Source organism: Arvicola amphibius, chromosome 11 (genome assembly GCF_903992535.2).
Source record: "Arvicola amphibius chromosome 11, mArvAmp1.2, whole genome shotgun sequence".
NCBI classification, from domain to species: domain Eukaryota; kingdom Metazoa; phylum Chordata; class Mammalia; order Rodentia; family Cricetidae; genus Arvicola; species Arvicola amphibius.
In genome coordinates, this window is record NC_052057.2 from 103,847,271 (window position 1) to 103,856,267 (window position 8,997).

The 8,997-nt window shown below is 39.7% G+C and overlaps 1 pseudogene; it reads right to left on the bottom strand.

Annotated features, from left to right (window-relative positions):
* Positions 1 to 5,008: 5,008 nt before the first annotated feature.
* LOC119826941 lies at positions 5,009 to 5,146 on the bottom strand (annotated as a pseudogene).
* Positions 5,147 to 8,997: the final 3,851 nt, after the last annotated feature.

Here is an 8,997-nt window from a genome sequence, read left to right on the forward strand (position 1 = left end):
GGCATGTCCAAAATAGAAACTTTAATGTCCTATCTTCAAACTCCTTTCCTTTGAGTCTTTTCTGAAGTCTGAGGTTTTCTGTCCCACCGGATCCCACAGCCGTTTAGCCCCCAAGAAATGCACAGAGGTCTATATTAGTTATAAACTGATTGGCCCATTAGCTCAGGCTTCTTATTAACTTTTATAACTTATACTTCTGCAGCACCAAGTCTGACTGCACAATGCCATGTCCCACCATGATGATAATGAACTGAACCTCTGAACTGTAAGTGAGTCACCCCAATTAAATGTTTTCCTTTATAAGAGCTGCTGTGGTCATGGTGTCTCTTCACAGCAATAGAAATCCTGGCTAAGTACCAGGCTATGTAATGACTTTTCACATCACACCCTGATTCTACCTATATCACCTTACAACCATGCTCTGGAATACAGCCAAAATAATTTTGATCAGTTTTGTATTTGTGTATATTTTAGGATTGAGGACACCAAGGAAACAAAGCCTTCTAAATACAGCACATATGAACTCATAGAGACTGTGGCAGCATGCATAGGGCCTGTATGGGTCTGTATCAGATGGGGTCCTAGACCTAAAAAGAAAATGGACACATGCTCCATCCCTAATCCAGAAGCAATACCCAACTGACAGCCACTTACAAAAAATGAAAAGTTTGGTTTTTTCCAAGGGAGTCTCACTGGTGTGGGGGAGGAGGGGGGGACGACACTCTTTAGGGTAGGCTGTATGCCCTAAATGTGTTAGCAGCAGTTGGCCAACACAAAAAGAACAAACTCTTTGAAAGTTCTTTGTCTCACAATGTTTGTCGGGGCTTTTTTTTTTTTTTTTTTTGACATTACCTGTCCTATGTGTATATATTATGGTTTCTGGTTTTGTATTTTTGTGGGATTCTCGTGGGTGTGAATGTGTGTCTCAGCTTCTAATATGCATTTCTTGTGCCTTTTCTTTGGCTTTTTTGTTTTCTAAGGAGAAACAGAAAGGGCCTGGATCTGGATGCAAGAGGAGGTAAGGAGTAGGGGGAGGGGAAAGTGTAATCAAAATATATTGTATGAAAAAAATCTATTTTCAATAAAAATAAGATTTATAATTATACCACTTAGGATTCAAATACTGCCTTTCCCTCAATCACAGGTAAGTTCTTCCAAGGACCATAGACGTCACAAATTTTATGTATTTCTCCAATGAGAGCATGTGCATTCTAAATCTTTCCCACATAAAGGGGATCAGAGAAAAACTAATGGTGAGTATCATGAACCTGCCAACCAGCTTCTGCCTTTCATAGTTTTCTAGATTTATTTAGGGTGATGAGTCTGTTCTCTGTTCCTATTTTGATAGATTTTAAAGGAATCTGTAGATGTCATTACATTTTTTTCTCATAAGTAGTTCATCATGTCATTTCTTACAGTTAAATATTATGGTTTTCATTTCAATTAGAGATTTACAGGAATGTGGATATGGTTTCCCAGCTCTAACCAGGAAGGAACCTACTATGGACAACTGCTTGTAAAAGAAAAATTGGTTTTCTTCAATGGACTTCCACTGACTCTATAAGCCACACTTAAGGACAGTCCCCGTGCCCAGTATTAAATGGTCAACACAAAACAAACTCAATGGTGTTTTGTAATTTGTGTGTGTGCGCAATATTGATTTGTTTGGATTTTTTTATCTTACTGCTATTATGCCTGTACATTATGAGTTTTGATTTTGTGTTTTTATAGCTGTGTGTGTTTGTGTATGTATGTGTGTGTGTTTGTGTATGTATGTATGTATGTATGTCTGTATGTATGTATGTATGTATATGTGTGTATGTGTCTATGTTTGTATGTATGTGTATGTGTGTGGGGGGGGGTGAATCTGTGTCTCTTATGCTTTTTTGTTTCAGAAATTTTGGGGGTTTTTGGCCTGTTTTCTAAGGAAAGAGAGAAAAGGTGTGGAGTTGGATAGGTGGGAATGTAGAGAGTGAGGATCTGGGAGGAGATGAGGAGGGGAAACTGTTCAGAATATATTGTATAAATTTTCAATAAAAATTTGCATGCTATAAATTTACTTTAATGTCATATTCAGTTTTGAAAAATGCATGCCTATGCTATTTGAATCCTTATACAAATACAGAGCAATAACTTCAAAAAAGTTCCCTCTTGTCCCATCTCAGTTAATACCTGAGTTACTCTGCCTCAACAGAGGCATCCACTGTTCTGATTTTCTTTAAAAATTACTTAATTTTGTGTGTTCTATAGCTTCAATATGCACTCTTTAAAACAGACTTGTGTTCATGGTGTCAGAAGGTACTTTGAACACTAACAAAGGAGAAAGGTCAACAACAACCCAGCTACAAATCCTTCAATCTGAAATGGTGACCTGTCTGCAAGATGTGCTGGTGCAATAGTGGCACAAGGTCTGTGGGAGCAACCAACCAATATCTGATTTGAACAAAGACCCACTCCATGAGATGGAAACCATACTGCTTGGCTGGCCAGGAGCCTGAGACTATATAGGCCAGGGGCCTAGGAGAAAATCAAATACTACTGTTCTGCCAAAGGAACACAGCAATAAAATGACTCCTAAGGACATCCCACTATAAGACAGTGTCTTCCTCAGCTATCATCAGAGAAGCTTCATCCTGCAACAGAGCCCGGATATCCTTAAACTTAACTTAGGAAAAAGTTTTTTCTTTCAACAGTCAAAAATTTTTAATTAGGCTATTGACAATTCCTACCAGAGAAAATCTTAAAATAAATTTAATAGTTCCTGTGAAAACTTTATTGCAAACTCTCTCAGCTTAAAAATAAAAGTTCTATTGTTTTAAAAGCAAAAGTTAATAGGTACTTACAAATCTTGCAAGTGAGAAATTAAAAATAAAGTTTAATGGTCCCTGTGAAACCTTAATTTACTATGCACAGACTTGACAGGGTTTCAATTGCTATTCCAAGGGGATTAGAACAGGGGAGAAAAAGAAAGGGAAGAAATACACCAGATTTCTCAGAATTAAGCTGGCATGATGCACTGTTTTCAGCATTCGTTCTCATGGTCTTGGCTATTTCTAATGAGGCTACTACTTTCCCAGGCATGTCAGGTTCTGTGAACTTTAACAAACAAAAGAGAGATGGTTTTTCTTAAAGTTTTTACTCAACAACTAACATAATTAAAGCCAGGAAGGTCTTCATAATGTCTATATATCTACATGACCATTACCTATTTATGGTACAACATTGTTATTCCTAAAACAACGAAGTTTCATAATCACACACATTTTCCCAGAGCCTTTCTGATATGAAAACTTAATCAACATTAAGTTAAAAGTTGAAATCAAGAAATCTACAAATTATCAGAGTTGGTTCTTCCCCGTAACTTCTCACATCAGATGAAGGATAAATGTTAGTTACTATTGGTTGAAGTCAACATAATGGCATAGAAGCTGTGCTATAATAATGATTCAGATGATATAGGTATTAATCTAGACATTTCACTACCATATTTATTTATAAAGTTATAAAGTTACAAAACTTATATTTATTTATAAAGTTACAAAATCTCACTTAATATAACTAGCATGGCTATTACTAGTCATGCACCTCCTCCATTTAAATTTTATGTTTCTAAACAGAAATTTTAAAACTCAAGGCAGTTTGAAAGAGAAAAACTGCATTTCAGAGACAATAAAAATGAAATTACTATCAATCAGACAAGTAGATGAAAATGACTTTATATTAAAATAAATTTGTGCTCAAATACTAGACAATGTTGATAAGGTGGAGGGGTTATAGGTAAAGCCATCTACAGAACCACTTTGGAGGGTTACACCTATTTAGTTCTTCATCCATTTTTAATTACTGTGTATTCTTGCTGTAGCTTTTTAATAAAATCTCAGACTTTGTTTCCCACATATCATCAGATTTCTCTTCTTCCTCTTTTCCCAGCTCCTTGAGACTTCTGCGTAGTGATAATCAGTGTGTATTTCTCAGTATATGTATTGAACAATAAAATTCCATTATTTCACAAATTTTGATAGCAAACATGCTATCATTAATTTATGAATATTTTGATTTTTTCTATATATTTGTAATCTGAGAATTATTTGGAAATATGTTTAAGATTTCATGTTTAAACTACATGTTAGAGTTTTTCTTTTTAATATGGATTTATGGGCTGTGGCATCATGACTATAGAAAGTGGTCTGAATTGTGTTGGTTCTTTGACACTAAAAGACTTGCTTCCTAAGAAGGCAGAAAGACTGTAAGAGCCAGAGGGATTGGAGGACACCGGGAGAATAAGGCCCTCGGAGTCAACTAAGCAAGGTGCATACGACCTCACACAGACTGTGAAACAATATTTAAGTGACACGCACTGAGAGTGAAAGAGAAAAGGGGGGAGGTTTGTTTAGGAACATGAGCTAGGTACTATTAAAACACTCAAGAATATAAGATAGAAATTGTAAAGCCTCCTTTAAACGAGAAGGGAAGTAAAAAAGATATGAGGATTAACCTGTCAAGTCAGGGTAGTCATGGAGAAGGCTTAAGTGGCACGGACTGACAGATATGCCCCTTCCAAAAAGCAGACTCAGCAACAATTGATCCAACAGAAAAATGTGTGGAATAGAAACGGAACTGACATGTTATGGGATATTCATACGCTGTGTGAAGGTGCATTGCTGTGATTGAAGTAATAAAAAGATGAACAGCCAATAGCTAGGCAAGAGATATTGGCAGGACATTCAGGAAGATAAAGGTAGAGGAGGAAGAATCTAGGCATGTGGGAGAAGCCAGGAGACACACGGAGGAAACAGGAGGAACAAGATGGAAGAGAGGTAAGTCCACATGATAGATGTAGATTAATATAAATGGGTTAATTTAACTTACAAGATCTAGTTAGGACCAAGCCTAAGCTATATGCCAGTTGTCATAATTAATAATAGAAGCCTTGTTTGGGGGCTGGCTGGCAGGACAGAGAAAGACTCGTTCACATTGACGTAGTCTCCAAAGTTAGGGAACCTAGGAAATAAAAAGATGAGTTTGAAAGCAGCCATCAATTTCCAAAGTACACGGCAATGCCTTAACCACTGACCCTGCTGATAGGCCCGAGGCCTTATCCATCTTTGTAAAGAGAGTGCTATCTTTCTCTCCTTGCCTACAACACAGGATTTATATATTTAAACAATGAATTGCCTTTGTAGGTAAAGAAAATCATTTGGGAAAGGAAGCCCCACTTCTCTCCAGACCCATTGGAAGATTTTTTTTTTCCTGCTTTCAGTCCTTTGTTGTGGACACAAATTTACTCACAGTGAAGCTGATTATGGAAACACCTGAGTATAAATGATAACATTGAATCCAGCATCCCCACAGTGATGAACGGTAAGAGAGCAGGGGTTTTCAAAGAAGACGATAGCCATGGTGATGACTTGTCAGCCAGGTAATAGCACCCTTACACTGCAAAACCAAGAGCTGTTTAGGGTACTAGCTGTGAAGGGACAAAACCAACTACATTGTGTGCTAGGCCCCAAGGTATCTATCAGCAGAGCGGGAAGTTCCCTAGCCTGCAGCCCAGCTGCTTTAAGTTGATATCAGCAGAGTGGAAATCCCCTAGACTGGAGCCAATCAGAGAGTCTCCTGTACCCCTTATGGGCATAACAATAGATTTGTGGTTTTTTGCCTTTATAAACCTTAACTAAGAATGGTGGGGCACCTCCTCTGGCCCCTGCTGCGCCAGTGTGTGAGTTGAGGTCCCTATTGCAATTTGTACTACAAGATTAAACCATGCTTTAGCATTCTGTGAGTCTGTGTCTCAGGTGGTCTTCTTGGGGTCTCTGCAAGTCAGGCACTACAGCTACACAGTGGAATTTGTAGATGTGCCTTGTTTCCTATTTATTATTTAATAATAGCTGCATAAGTTATCTTTATAAACATCTTTTGTGCCCCTAAGTAAATTAAGTGTGATTCCTTCCAATTGTGTGATTCTAAGGTCATGAGAGTGCTTTGCACAAGTCCCTGATTTGAATATAGTGGTGGTTTTCAAACCAATGCCATTCATTCTTTTGGAATCTTATGTGTTTTGATTGAATTTCAGATATACTTTTGAAACTACACATATCATGTGAACAGAAGTAAAAAAAAAAAAGCTCATATTAGTATATGAACAGAAACAGAAGAGCCCAAGAGAAGGCATAAGAAACAGGGTTTGCTCATTAACCACAGATTCCTCATCAATTAACCACATTCAGGAATTCCATAAAAACACTAAACTGGAAGACATAATATGTATACAAAGGACCTATGGGGGGGCTGGAGAGATGGCTCAGCGGTTAAGAGCATTGCCTGCTCTTCCAAGGTTCTGAGTTCAACTCCCAGCAACAACATGGTGGCTCACAACCATCTGTAATGAGGTCTGGTGCCCTCTTCTGGCCTTCAGGCATACATGCAGAAAGAATATTGTATACATAATAATAAATAAATATTTTTTTAAAAAAGGACCTATGGGGTAAAAGGAGAGAGGAGGAAATAGATACATATTATGTATTATATGATATAAATTGTTAAAAAGGGAGAGTCGTGACACTACATTATGAGTCAAGGAACTTCCAAAGATGCCGTTGAGTTCATTTTGTGTTGGCCATCTACCACGGGACATGCAGCCTAGCCTTAACAGTAGTTTCCCTAGTGAGACTCGCTTTGAGCAAACTAAATTTTCATTTGTAAGTGGTTACCAACTGAAGCTTTCTCTGGGCTAAGGATGGGGATGGTCTCTACTTCTCCCATTCAGCTCTAGGACCGTAACTGGGGCAGACGACCGGTGCAGGTCCTGTGTGTGCTGCCCTCAGTCTTCATGAGTTCCTATGTGCTGTGCGTAGATCCTGTGATTTAGAGAAACTGTTTTAGTGGTGTCCCCATCCTCTCTGGCTCTTGCACTCTTTCTGTCTCGTATTACATGGGGTTCCCTGATCCCTGAGAGGAGGGATCTGATGGAGACATCCCTTTTAGGGCTGAGTGTTCCAAGGTCTCTCACCCTTTGCATAATGCCTGGCTTTGAGTGTCTATATTTTTTTCCATCTCCTTCTTAAGACTTGGGAAATTTTCTTCTATTATTTTGTTGAAAATGTTTTCTGTACCCTTATCTGGATTCCCCCTCCTTCCTGTATTCCTATTATTGTAGATTTTGTATTTTCACAATGTCCTAGATTTCCTGGAGGGTTGGGGGACAGGATTTTTTTTAAGATTTAACATTTGCTTAGATACCCATTTCTACTATTGTGTCTTCTGTGCCAGAGATTCTCTTTTCCGTCTCTTGTGTTGTTAATGAGGCTTGCCTCTGAGGTTCCTGTTCAAGCTCTTAAGTTTTTCATTTCCAGATTTCCCTCAGTTTGGGTTTTCTCTATTGATTCTATTTCTACTTTCCAATCATGAACTGTTTTATTCATTTGCCTCCACTGTTTGTGCTCTCATTGATTGCTTTAATGGATTTTCTTTTATTCCCTCTTTAAGAACCTCTATCCCATTCAAAGAGACTGTTTTAAGTATCTTTGTCTAGTGTTTCGTGAGGCTACAACATTCTGGGCCTACTGTGATAGGGTTGTTTCACTCTAATGGAGACACAATGTCTTGGTTGCTATTGTGTTTTTATGCTGTATCTTGGTTTGGAATTATTATAATTCTAGGTACTGATATTTTGGTCTTGTCTTTTGTGGGTGGGTGTTTTGTTCCTTGCTTGCTGTTGCCCCCTCTGGTCTCAGGATAGAGTGGTGGCTATGTATTTCCTGGTAGGAAATCCTTCTGGTGCCCTGGTAGGTGTAGGCACTGGGGGTTCCCTAGTAAAATGTGTTCCTAGGTATTGGGAGCTGAATATTAAGAATGGGCTTGGGAAGGGAATTGGAAAGGGATGCTAAGGGAGGAGGAAAAGCGTGATGCTCTGCTATGATCTGCTTAGTGCTCTGGAAATGGAGCAGACGAGCTGGTCTGCCACTGAGCTGGGATGAGACTGGGAGCCTGATATGGAGGGGAGGAGTGAGAGAGATCTGAAGCTGGCCTACCTGCTTCCCTGGCCAGAGTAGCCTGCTGGTTACCAGGGCATGCCTGCCAGAGTTGGGGGCTGGGAGAAAAATGAGTACAGGGAGAAGCCAGGAGGGGAAGACCTGTGGGATCCACTGCAGACGGGGAAGGGGGAGAAGGGAGACTGCAGCAGGTGGTCTGCTACAGAGCTGGGGTGAGACCCGGGGTTGGATTTGGAGGATGGATGAAGAGGGTAAAGATCAGCAGTTAGCGCACCTGCTTCCCTGGCCTGAGTCGTCAGTTGTCTTTTTAATATAGAGTCTAAATACAATGGCCAATAGGTAAGAACAATGGAGACAGAAGAAAAACCTTTAACAGTTCTGCTAAGAAGATGTCCTTTCTGCCACACCGTGTGTTGTTCATGCTGAAAGTAGTTGCATGCTTTAGGTTAAAATGAACTCTTGGGGTGGGAGATTTGTCTGGACTATGTGATCAATTCTATTTATCTTGGTTTGCTTTGTTGTTATTGTTGTTCAAATTATTCCAAATCATTTTCTTCTCCCCAATACAGTACTGCTCAGACGAGAGCCAGTTTTTCTCCATTGCAACGAATGTCTATTTCAGAATCTCGGGGAGCCAAGCGAGACGGGCAGTCACTCGGGCAGCTACTCTGTCCATTCTACTGGACATCCAGGTGCCATTTTCCTTATCACAATTAAAAAGAAAAATTGTGGCCAGAACATCATTTCCGTCCCATCAACCATGAAGGCAGAGGTTTTGCCCAGGAACTCCCTGGGGTTCTCTTCCCTATGATGCGGGTACCCCGACCGTGACAAGATGCCTGATGAAAACTCAGCAGTAGGGTCCACGCCAGGATTGCAGCTAAGCATGGCAGAGGTTTCCAAGGAATGGGGTGCACAAAAGACTGAAGCTCAGTACTGAGTGAATGGCTGACAAGGAAACCTGCATCCTACAGTGCCATCAATCTGTCGGGAAGAGCTCCCTGTG